Genomic DNA, 12,904 nt, shown 5'->3' on the forward strand with positions numbered 1-12,904 from the left:
AGACTGCTTTGCAATAATTAATAGATCCTCAGATTAAACCAGAAACGTATTTTATACTATAGATGAACCTCGCTTTACCGACAAAGATATTCTTGAAACATCCACACCTGCAAGAGACTTTGCAGACGTTGCAAAACATGAGTGCTCAGCTATTATAAATAAACAAAAAAACTACAAATACTAAAAATAAACAAAAAAGTGGTTAAGTCAACATAACATATTATTCTTGCATCCATTGTTTTAGTTTTAGATGGAAAATTTTGTTTACATTAAAAAATGTAGTTTTTGCAACACGATTACCTTAATTATATTGTTTCTATAGTGCTTTTACGCTTACCGTTCATGTTGCCGTTAAAAGTACGCTTCATCTATACTCTTTTTCATATTAATGTGCATCAAGTAGGTTGTAGAAGTCTAAATGAATCTTTAATTTAAAGGCCGGTTTATACAAAAAGTGTCATTAATATTATTCAGAATAAATTTAATCACATCAATAATGACAAAAATCCTTGTGTTTGCTATCATCCTATGTTAATTACGTTGTTAATTTTAATTATTTTTTCCTACATGGGGTACACATTTATTTGGAAAAATAATTTTTAGGAAAGATTGAGGTTAGGATTATTTGAATTTTTGCACCTTAAAATAATCTCTTTCAACTTCAATGCACATTAATATGAAAAGGAGTATACAAAGTACGTCGTCAATAGCACATATCTTATGAGTCTACAAAAAATGCATATTTTTTGTCAATTTTGACATTATTTTGACATACTTCTTTATAATAATTTCTGAATTTACGAGTAGTAAAATTTCTAATTCAAAATTGGTGTTGCGAAACATCTTGACAACACGAGTTTTATTGTTTAAAAATTTCAGCCTATTAAACTACGACTTCGATTTTCAAAGTGTCTATAAACTTCTATTTGTCTTAATGGCTATTGAAACTAAATCTTAAAAATAAGCATTTTTTAAAATAATGCTTACAAAAAGTGCATTATTGCAGCTGTATTTGTTGTGAAGTTTCTGTCAACACTTTAGGTTACTCCAGGATTGAAAGATAACTGGTTCTCCACCAGTTATTTTTCAATACATGTATTTAAAGACGTTATTTTTACAAAATTATATTTAGGTTACTACTTTTCTCTTAAGATAAAGTTGGAAAAACAGCTTAAAGTTGAAGAAAATTGACGCTTTATTTAAAAATATTTTTTTTAATAGCAACAAAATATCAAATTGAGAAGTAATATTTTTTCTTATTTAAAACAAAATAAAAAAATAGTTGTCGCACGTTTTTTAATACAAGTACTTTTTATTTATAAAAGTGAATACATGAAGAAATTGTAAAGTTGTTTTTTTTTATTTTCTAGTAGATAAGGTAGTAAAAACATAATATAAGAACCCTCGTAGTAAGAAAAAACAGTTTTGATCTTTAAAATCTTTAAAAATTTGCTGCATAAAAAGTCTGACCTGAAAATTAGCGCAACTGTTCGGTTCATTGTCGAAGCGTCAAAATTTCAATGTCTGATAAATGGAGTGTCCGTCCTATTAATTGCATTTACATGGAATCGCCGCATTAAAGCGACTTTTTGCATATCGGACCAAATGTAGCCGTCACGTGGCAGTCCGGAAATCAGCACCCCGTCACCGCTGCATTCAAATTTCGCAATTTCCGATCTGAATCGTGCTTGTAATTCCCTTCGCTTAAGTGTCCCTAATGTATTTATATCGCAATTTGCGGCTTCTCTTTCGAAGAGAGATCTCGATAGCGCTCCGCTCGCGACGTCTCCCCATACTTATGTTATTATTTCATTTGGATTTCTTCATTTCCGCCGCCGAATTGATGGCGCGCAAAATAACTTATCAAAGTCGACACCCTCCGAACCCTTCGCCGCTTTTTAATTTACAACGTACGAAATTTCAATAGGAAAACGCCCTACGCCCTCATTTTCCAACACGCCAATAATTCAGTAATTGGCGTAGTCAGTAGGATTTTTTTATCTGTGCTAAAGGAGTTTATCTGCGAGTCCGAATAAAATGAATATGGAATTGATGTGGCTGTTGGAAATCCGGGGATCCACCTTTTCTGCGAGCTCGCAATATGAGATATTATTTTACCGGAAAAGCAATAAAAATTTGACAGACAATCCATAGCACTGATATAACTGAAATACAATTTTAAAGTAGCAAAGAACATGAGAAATAAAAGTTCGGGAGCCGATCGAATGCCCTCTTATATGTTCCGGGTGGGTGGACGCGAATCGCAACCGGTCAGACACATGATGATGACGACTGCTATTATGTCAGAGCTAGGCCGGTGATCCTTTTTCAATGTTTCCCTTCTTGTCCCTATTGGACGGGCCGCCGCCATAGCCCAGATATGCACTTTATAAGATTAGGACCGAGCAGGTGGACTGTATATCGAGATCGGGCCCATTTAAACTCTGCTCTCTTCTTCAGACCCCCTTTGTTGCTTCGTCTCGACAAAAGAGCTTTTCTGCAGCCCATCAACATATTCGACTAGATACCCACTTTGTCGTCCAAACGAAAAAAAATATTCTGGTGTCTGATAAAGAGACTTCGTGTCGACAAATAGCCCTCGACAACACCTAGCCATTGTTATCTAATTTTTCTCCAAAACGAGATTCTGCCGGAGCGGATGAGAAAACAAAAGTAATTAAAGTTATTTGCAAGCAGTGTAAGTCGCAAATGCGTATTTCACCTGCTAATTGCCGGAGTAACACTATATGCGGCGTCTGGCCCGGAAGGAATTCTCTCTCCATCCGACTCTGGTCCGTTTCCTCGTCCTTATATTCCATTAAAACCCCCGCACAAATCATCCTTGACGCTAAGAATGCAATATTACCTCTACCTACTTTTCATCAAACTGTGCTCTCTTACATTTTCTTCTTCAATCCTTATCAAATTAAAATTTACTAGCGCGATATTGTTCCCAACTTATCGTATATCATTCGTATGCACGTGCCTAAAATACCACATTTATATTTATAAAGCTTGACCTTCTGCACAATATTTTTAATCTCTACATTCAGAAACATTTGTTGCTTTTCATATCGTTTACCTTCCTTAATATATTTTATTGTTTCCAGGTATTTTGACTGAAATAAATTTTTAAAGCTTATTTCAAGTTGTAAAATATATTTTGTATTTTCTGGATCGTAGGATATAAGCTGATGTTATTAAATTAGTAATACCTTTAAAAGAGCACAGGTTCAATAGTTGGCTCAGAACAATATGTTGACGTCAATTAGAATCATGCACTATTCAGTATAAATTAATAGTTTAGCTCAAAATCGAATGTTTAAATAAACCATTATAGAGAGCAAATCTATTTGAATGAGAGAAGATAATCGGATCACTTTCTAATCAAAGTACAGCTCCAACTCAAGTTAGTTTTTGAATACAATTATCAAAATTTTTCAATTACCATAAATATGGTAAAGCTGCGGTAAATGAACGGGTGTGCAAATTTGTTCTATTTTGAACAAATGTGAAAATAATTTTGTTTGCGAATGATGTAGAAGAGGATGCCGTTTAATCACCGCTTAAATCGTGATGGTTAGTAATTATGGTGCGGCAGCGATGACATTGATATCGCCGAACTAATATATGTCTTCTCTGAAATTTAAGGCGTTTTCTTTGAAGAGCGCCATTAACTGAATCTTAATTAAATATTTTCGACGAGCTGATATCTCCAAGTGTCACTTAACTATGCAGGAGCGTCTCACCTCCGCCTTTTGCGTTCTAGAAGCGCAATTTGAGTCGAGCATTAGGCCGTACAGGTGTTCATATATCTCGTGTTAGTCGAAATCGGCGTGCTAATATCCTGCAATTTTGCAACGTTAATGACTGCGTCCCGAATCTGACCTCGATTTATAACACGGCGCGCGTTTCGCCGACTCATATTTCAACGAAATTTAAGAAATGAGAAAGAAGAGAATAAAAAACGTACAGGCGTTCACACACCTTGCGATCTATCATTGTAAATTAAGAAACATAAAGAGGTCTGACGTAACGTATGTGTGCTATAAATTCGCAAAGAGGGGTATCTGTTTATGCAAACATGTCGTTGTCTCCTGGGAATAGAACGGATAGAATACTTCCGAAAATATTGTTTAATAAAAGCTAAAGAATTCCACAATTTTAATAAATTTTATTAACGACAAACATAAGATAATATTCAAAACGCGAATAGTAAGAGTATTTAAAAAGCTAGTTTTACAAACCGAGAGAATTAAAAATAAAATAAACTTTTCTGCGCTTTGGTGTCACCACAATAAGACTGATTAGTTATCACTCTAAAATAAAAAAAGTGTTTTATTAACGAATTTTTTTTTATTTTAAAGAATCAGATTTTTTTCTGTTGGCGTTCAAAAAATTAATTTGCATACTGGGGTATCATAGAAATAAGTGTAGTAAATTTAACGTACAAATACTTTTACAAATACTGTAAAATTTCTAATAATTTTTTAAACTCTATTTTTTTATTACGTTATTTTAATTTATTTATTTAGTATGCACGAGTAATTCCGAAAGACATGGACCACACTTTAAAAAAGCTGCTGTAAAATTATGATCTTTATTTCAATTCAAACTACGAATGTATTTTCTCATAGCATGAAAACTTATAAAAGTAAAAAAAAACACACTCTATGTATATGAGTTCTTCCTTGACTGTACCATACCTCCCACGTTCAGGCAACGAAAATTCTTTACCTGAGGAAGATACAATAAAGGTATCGAAACGTCGCGACGAATTTAATGGTTTTATTCATCCTTTGTCCTGCATACCATCTTCGATGAAATCAAGCAAATATATTTCCAGGACAAGCAATACAAAATGGTAAAAAAATAATGTATTCTGATGTGTAAAAGTTCATCTCTCCACATTGTTCTGTTGAGCGAACCACTGATAGTTACTATTTTTTTTCGGTTTTTTGATTCATTTTCTATATTGTTGACACAAACCTATTTCTACTTATGTACATCATTCGAAAATTCGACTCACCAATTTTAAAAATGTTGAATTTGATGTAATAATCTTTGTAAGTAGTAGTTTCGTTTATCGCTATTTTTAAATATTTACTACAGTTATGGTAGTCAGTTTTTCTGAATTTGGCCCACTTTTCTTTTCTAATGTAAATTGTAAGCATGCTTCCACACGAAATACACAAAAAAACTTTTTTTTTGAACTCAGAATCGTATAAACAAAATATTAAATTTTTTTGCTTAAAATACTTACAATTCTGTATTGGGCTACCCATTTTTCAAACTGTTTCTTACAGTAACTTAAAACATTAACATTATTAATGAATTTTGTGCTATGATTCATATGGAGTCCTAAAAAGGCTCTAAGTTTAAAAGTCCATCTATCCCGCTAGTCCATCTCTCTTAGATGTACTCTATATCGAAACAAAAGACAGTAATAAAAACTAGTTTTGGAACAAAAAAGAGAAAAAACATTATTGGATCGAATTTCAAAAATTATATTTTTCTACAATCATAAAAAAAATATGAATTTTTTAAGTTAAAATTAATACGCCAAATTGGTCATTTGTTGTTAAGTGCACAGGACAATATTTTTTTAAGATTGATTAAAATAAAAAAAAAATCGATCAAAATTTTGCCAAGAATCGAAAAAATTAAAAACTCTAAAATTGCTTCAAATGCATTCATAGGAGTGCAAAGAACCCAGAAAAGTATTAAAACGTTGTAGATACGCGAGTAATAAATTTTTGAAAACTTTTGTGTATGTATGAATACGAGGATGACCAGAAAAAAGCCCACACGAAAAATGCGCGCAGGAAAAAAACTCACAAAAAACCCCACTAACATAAAAGCCCACAAGAAAAAACCCACACAGAAAAAAAGCTCACATGAAATAATGCTCACAACGGAAAAGCCCACGTCGAATATGGAAAAAACTCACACGGAAAAAAGCTCACAAGGAAAATCCCACATGGAAAGAAACTCACATAGAAAAAAGCTCACACAGAAAAATACTCACTTACCAAAAAACCCACATTCAAAACATCCACAGAGAAAGAAGCTCACTATAAGCAGTGGTTGATGTAAATGGGTATTACGTCTTCTCTGTAGTTTCTATTCGTTAGTAAACTCTTTTTTTGTCCTCCTCTTCTTTAAAAATAACATTTCCTTTCAATTTACAGGATAGTAGTTTTATTTTTCGGCATCTTTTTCAAATCCACAACTCGCCTTGCTGTGAGAAGTTTCAATAGCGTACTGATAATTTTCTTAAATAAAAAAATTAATAAATAAAATTGAATTAACATTGCCCAAAAATTTTTTGCATCATATCAAAAATTTTCTAAATCTTTAACAGATCTTGGTGGCGACTCGGAGATGACAAGCGATAAGAATTTAATTTACAGAAGTTTAGTCTGTCAACGACTTTAAATCGATTTTTATTTTTGGTAGATATATTCTATAGTTTCTGAGATATTGGGGTAATCAAATTTTTTAGAAAAAGTAGATAGTGTGTTATTTAACATTATAAAACTGGGGACGGCGGCTTGGGGGCACACAAAATTGTATACAATACTTATTGTCAGTTTCACCAACGATAAATAAATCGTCAGTCATAGTTATATGAACAATATTTTTCCTTTATTTATGAAATAAAAATTGTTTCGCTAGTTTCACCAAACTTTCTTTAGTTATTATCAAGTTAGTTACCTGAATACGATGTTTTTAGAACATAATATAATCTATAGCTAGAATTTTTTTATCCTATGCAAATTCTTAGTTATTTTTTTATTTTGCAGTTTTGAGAGTAAATCACTTTGCTCGGTCAAATTCCCGGTTGGAAAAACTGAATACATTTTTAAAATATTGAAAAAGTTGACCTGAACCAGTGCTTGGATATAATTCAACTTAATTATGAAATTACTTGTGCATAATTAAAACACGGTCATAAATATTTTACAATATGCGGTAAAGATGTTTTACGCGTTAAGTAAGCGCTCGCCAAACTCGGGTGCTTTCTTTACCAGCAGGGCTTTTATGAACAATATCATAAACCACATCCTATTAAGCGTCTAGCTGCATCCTGTCTATCGCCGGCCGTAATTCTCCCTAATTAAGCTACAATTTTTTCCCCGTGATAGGTTAGTTGGAAAGTTTTGCGTTTCGTATTAATGAGGACTAGAGATGGAAGGTGTGAGACGAGGCAGGACGGAGAAAAGAATGGTCTTGTGCTTATCGCGTTTTAATTGGGAATCCTTGTGGGATATAGTGTCGTTGTCGGCGGTTATTTTCGTTGAGTAAGTGGCATCAGGTCGGGAATTAGGTGTTGAGCCTCGAGGAGAAGCTAAAAGCTCAATTCTGGTATCTCGACGAACACTCGTCTTCGTAAAAAGGCAACAAAAATACACTTTGGCGCACATATGAAGAGATATCACGGAGGAACCCTAAGCCGGTGATATACGCGCCTCGGCAACGGCTCTTAATTTTTGTTATCGTCTCGTTTAATAGTGGCGAGAACGCATTTAATACGTGGCGGCGCGTCGCCGCCCCCTCGTCATAACGCCGTTACATCGGCGAGGCAAATTTCAGAGAAAATAAAATTTGTTACTGGGTATTTCGCGAATTTATGTCGTGTATGGCGCTTTACAAAACGTTAACAATTTATCTAGCTCGACTTTTATATATCTCATTTTCTTCTAGTGGTTTCGGTATTATGGAGCGAAGGGGCTTAGAATGTGAACCAAGAATCCGAGCCCTTATCAGGATAACACACTGAGACACGACGGTTATGAGAGTTGCGGTTAAATAGCAATTTCAATTAACAATACATGCGGATGGAGTGACGACGACGAATTTGTCATTTTCTAGATAAGCCGCTTGAGACTCATTAACTATACATATAACTTTACAACGTCCTAGCCAACACAACACAAATAAATTTAAACGTTATATACACACAACACACCTAATGCCAACAAAGCTCCAAACAACCGCACCGATTACGATATTACAACGGGATTTCGACTCGGACAACCGCTACAAGATACCACACATATTTACACAAACAACATAAACAGACACTTATCCAATTTGTGGCAATTTTAACAATCACTTACAAAACCAAAGGCCGCTCCAGGAATTAGTTGGAAAGGAAAGAGGTTACTCAAAATTTTAAAAATTAAACTTACGTTAGGCAATAAACCTTTGGGTCTTGTTCCAAACTTTTTATTTAGAATTTTATTTTGTGTAAATAAAGAATCGTTGACTTTACTAAAATAAAATTACGCAGAAATAATTATTTATTCATTTTAGTGTTATATTTTTATTTACACACTAAACAATGTTGTCTTGAATTTTACATTTTTATTTTTGCAATTAAAACCTTGAGCAAAATTAAAATCAAAAAGCACTCAACACATGTGTGCGTTAAATTAAAAAAACATAGTCTGTTCATAGTATTTACTTGTACTAAAGCTTTAAAGAATATGACAAATAAATATTTAGGTTGTTATTCAAAAAATTGGGTAGCTTCTAATGTAGTCCTTTTTAATATAAAGTCAGAAATAAAATATTGTATGTATTACATGCTTTATTCAGTAGTTATATCGCTTGTTGGATGCAGAACTAGCTTAAGTCCATTTTTGCCGGTTTTGGAGTTAAAGTACTATTTGCTAAATTTCGTCAAAGGTAATATACAAGACAAAGAATGGATAAAAATATTAAATTCGTCGAGAAGTTCTTCCTTGACTGTGCGCCATGCCTCCCATGGTATGGAATCGTCGCCACGAATTTAATGGTTTTATTCATCCTTTGTCCTGTATACCATCTTCGACGAAATTTAGCAAATATATTTCAAAGACAAGTAATACAAAATGAAGAATTAAAATACTATCTTGTACATTAAAGAGCGCTGCATCTGTCTGCAGAACTAGTTTAAATCCAACTATAATAGTATACCATTGGTCCAAAAATGGACTAAAGCTAGTTCTGCATCCAACAAGCGATATGGAAGATGTAACTTGAAAAACATAAATAATCATTTTCGTCTTTGATAAAAAACAATAATAAACAATATATTATTAAATAAGTCTTAATCTTAATTTAAACTACTAAAAAGATGGAAGATTTTTTTAAAGCCCATTGGTAAACAAGGATACGTTAAAACCAAAACTTACTGAATGAACAAAAAAGAAAAAGGTTGCAGTTTTTTAGTAAAAACAATTTAGTTATAAAATATGTATAATACATTACAAATAATAATTATCGTTAAAAAGAAAAACAATTATACTTTTTGTAATGAAATGATTTCTTTGGATACTAAAGTTAGTTTTTCTGATTAACAATCAATAAAAATGATTATACTTGTATGTGTTTAATTATAAGTAAAAAGTGTAATTATTTTTAAACACCTTCTACTTATTTGACAATTAGTATTTACTTAAAATCACATATCCTTAAAATATTAGAGCAAACAATTAAAATCTAACGTTCAATTACATTTAAACATGTGTGTCTACAATCGACATAAGGTTAATATTTAGATTGTTATTATGGTTTCGAATTAACATACTTTTAGGCTCGATTGCATAAAACTCACTTAAAAGCAATGTCATTTTAGGCACAACTGCTTAAAAGAAATGTCATGTAACGTCATTATATATTTCAAAAGAAGCCGAGCAAATAATGCCAAAAAAACACAAAATAAACGACTCTTTCTTTATAATAGGTAGTAATAAATATTGAAAGCACAATCGCGAGCATAAAATTTTGGTAGGTAATGTCATTTTGAAACTTCATCTTTTTGTCAAAAAAAGTAGTTTCTTTGTGTAATTTTGACAAGAGCAGAGTATTTTAGGGAATGACATTGACTACTAAACTTTAATGCTCGCCATTGTACAATTATGAATATTAGAAAATTGAACATCTGATGAGGCTGTATCCGAAATATTTTAACAATTTTGTTTTTTTTTTGCAATAATTTCAACACGTGAAGACAAGGTTGTGTCTTCGGCAATATTTTCCTCTATTTTAGTTTTTTTGGAAAACAGGTTTTCGTTTGAAATACTTATATTATGTCATATATTGTTATTTGCAGTGAGCTTCAATATCCCCTCTAGGTTTTTTGATCTCTCTGGTATATGGGCTTCTGTTGCATTATCTATATCGGAATTCACATCGGAATCACTTTTCCAAATTATGTGGACAAACTTTCCGATATTTTTTCACAAATTATTGTTTGTTAACAACAACTCGGCAACAAGATCGATTTAGTTTTACTCGCCAACTTTGCAATTCTGTCAATTTGTCAAAATTTTTTCCATTTATTATAAAAAATTTTGGTAATTGTAGAAAAAATCATGTATGAAACACGTTGCGAAAAAAGTGTTTAGGCACTTGACTTGTTGACCAGCTCGCCGTTTGCCTCATTGGCCAATTTCAGGTCGAGTGATTAAAAGACTTCTATTTCGCAACTCATTCCATAAATAGCTATTCTGTTTTTGTGATCTTTTTACATTTTTTGTAAAAAGTTTCAGAGAAATTATTGGCTTATTTTTATTTTTTTTTCTAAAATAAAACTGTGAGAACGTTTATTACTTGACTTTTTCTCTCTTCATAATAGAAATTTATTTTTCGCGTTTTTCAACCGCTTGAGGCTTGAGACTTAAATGCATTCGTACAACCGGTTGGCTTGTTTGCTAGCATTAATGAAAGTTTTGGTGTTTGAAGATCAAGCCTATTCGACTTGAGTTTAAAAAGAAAAAAAGCTGCTTTAAATGAAGAAAAAAATAGTCGTCTGAAGTGGATGATTGAGTGATCTGTCGTAATAAATGATTTAGTTACGATAATGTCTTAATTACCGTTCGGATCGCGACAATAATGAATGACGGTATGTTTGAACAGACGAGCATTATAAAAACATTGTGCCTAAGTATCAGCAAGCAGATAATATCGAGCTTCTCGGACGTAGCAGTGCTTTTCAACGACAGATGTTAGCAGTCGCGCGCATAGCTCATGATTTACTACGTCTTCTGATTACAATTTGATGATTGTTCCTCTCTCGCAACATTATACACGCTCAACTTAAGAAAAGTGGCCGAGACATTAATGGTGGAGTAAGTTTGGTGAAATATTAAATTTGTAGGACGGATAGATAGTAATGCCATTCACGCTTTAACATCACAGAAGTAGTCCTCGGTGTTGTTTGCGTTGCATGAATTTTGCATGCTGCCCCGGCGCCTCCACCAAATTTGAAAATGATAGATCATCGATATGTTGCATTGCGCTTGCACGAGATAATTCGAGCACGTATGATTAACGGCGTCATATACGAGAGACGGCGTCGTCTTAGAAAGGAAACTTGGGCGTTCGAGGCTCCGGAGTTATGTAAAAGGCCTGTTATTAGTCAGCGACCTCCGGAAATTAGACTATGAGATATGTTCGGGCCTGACCTCCATGTTTTAGCTGCTCCGCAGCAAGATAGACGACACTGATAATGCCAAACGTTCAGTTTTAGAGCTCGTACATATTGCACCCGGAACTGGCTTAATTGATTTTGGGTATAGCACCCGGAAAAAAGGTCTACGATAAAACTTTGTGTCTAATTGCGACAAAATGTCTTAAAATCATAAATTGAAGCTATAATCATATTATTTGGCAAATAACTGAGTTAAACTTAAATTTAAATTTTTTGATGTTAAAAAGCTTAAAAGTGAAACCAACCACTGGTAACTAGATTCATGAGCAAGTCTCGACCAAAAAATGCAAATTGGTTAAAGTTTTGTGTATTTTTTGTTTAATTGCGTTTTAATTTGATTGACTTAATCTTGTCTGGATGATCTTTGTCGATCAGAAATTGAAATGATTAAAGATGTCTGTTTGTGCAATTTAAATGTAAATGTTGTCTCGGTTTGGCGCGTATCGAGTCGCATGTGAGAATTTTTGCGTGTTCAGGGATTAAGTAAAGACTGTGAGAGGGTATCGAGACGTGAAAATGGCTTCCGACCCATCAGCACCGCAAGCGGATTACCCGTGTAGAGGTGCAAACGTCTGCATGACAATGGTTGAGTAAATAGGAAGAGGTGTCTGGTGAAGAGGACGATCGCGACCATCTTAATTCGTTATTCAGACTGTCGTTCGTATTTGAATCGCAGATTTAACCCTCAAATCCTGGAGTAGAGCACGACCAAACGTCATTCGCTTTGATGTTTTTTGATTAAGTCGCTTGCCGGTGTGTAATTGAAACAGAAACTATGGTCGGGTAGGCAAATGCGTAATCTGTATGCAAGACAAGTCCCAATGCTATCTGGAGATATACGGTTTAGTAGCAATGAATGCATCGATCCCGGACCGAAACTCCTAATAACAAAAACTTAATTTTGGGGCCCACGTTCAATTAGATTAGCGTTTATGAAGTACATTTCCATTTCAATAGAGACCGCATTTACACTCTTCCGACTGATTATCGCAATTATACAACTTGGCAATCAGACACTCAGAACCGAGCAAACCTCAAAATCAATCCAGTCTCTAGAACTTAATATTTATAAGAGAAATATACAAGATTCTTGTTGTTAGCTACGAAAGTAATACTTCTGTGACTTGGATAAAAAAAAACTGTCAAGTGTTTATAAAAACTTAGTTAAAATTTATCTTAAATGTAAAACTACAATTTAGTTGCCAGTGTAGCCATGGAAAAGTCTCAAGCTGTAGAAATAAGATTGTAATATTTTGTTTTGTACAATGCAAATTGCTTTTTCATCAATTATTTTACCCATGTATGTATTAAAAAAAAACTTTATTTGGTTTGTTGTTTTTTCAGTTATACAGTCTATCTCGTGCCATACAGAGTGCAACAAAAAGTTAGGGACAAAGAGTAACCTAAGATTTTCTAGGTCAA

This window comes from Tribolium madens, unplaced genomic scaffold (assembly GCF_015345945.1).
Source record: "Tribolium madens isolate multiple individuals breed KSU strain unplaced genomic scaffold, Tmad_KSU_1.1 Scaffold_20;HRSCAF=117;Tcas5.2_LG4, whole genome shotgun sequence".
NCBI lineage: Eukaryota > Metazoa > Arthropoda > Insecta > Coleoptera > Tenebrionidae > Tribolium > Tribolium madens.